Below are 465 nucleotides of genomic sequence, written 5' to 3'. Positions count from 1 at the left end.
TATCTGTAACTAACTACAGGACGAATTTGACCCAAGTAAAAACTGTATAGGACACCCATAAACGAATATCGTTGAATAATTTATCACTCTTCTAGATTCGAAATTCTTAAATATTTTGAAACACAATAACATTATATCCTAAAAATTAGTTCGAAAAGCGCACAGTATAAGTAATCAATATTTTACTACAATATCTTCGTTTGTTGTTTGTTTTCTTCAAAAGATAAATAAATATGTTTCGCATCTTTTTTTTTAATGATAATTTGATTCGGATGTGCCCTGGGATATGTTTAGATTAGTGAGTTGTTATCAAAGAATGATTTAATGATGCTTTTATTCATTATTATAGTAAAGCCTTTCTGAACTGCTATCTTCTTGTTACCCCTTATCTCGTGACTAAGTGCTACGACAATCAAATATGTTTAATGTGTTATATTGTGTTATAACTTGGATCTTTTTTTCACA

The sequence above is a fragment of the Anopheles aquasalis genome, chromosome 2, assembly GCF_943734665.1.
Source record: "Anopheles aquasalis chromosome 2, idAnoAquaMG_Q_19, whole genome shotgun sequence".
Taxonomy (NCBI): Eukaryota; Metazoa; Arthropoda; class Insecta; order Diptera; family Culicidae; genus Anopheles; species Anopheles aquasalis.
The sequence above is the reverse complement of the archived record's forward strand: the minus strand, read 5'-3'. Positions refer to the sequence as shown.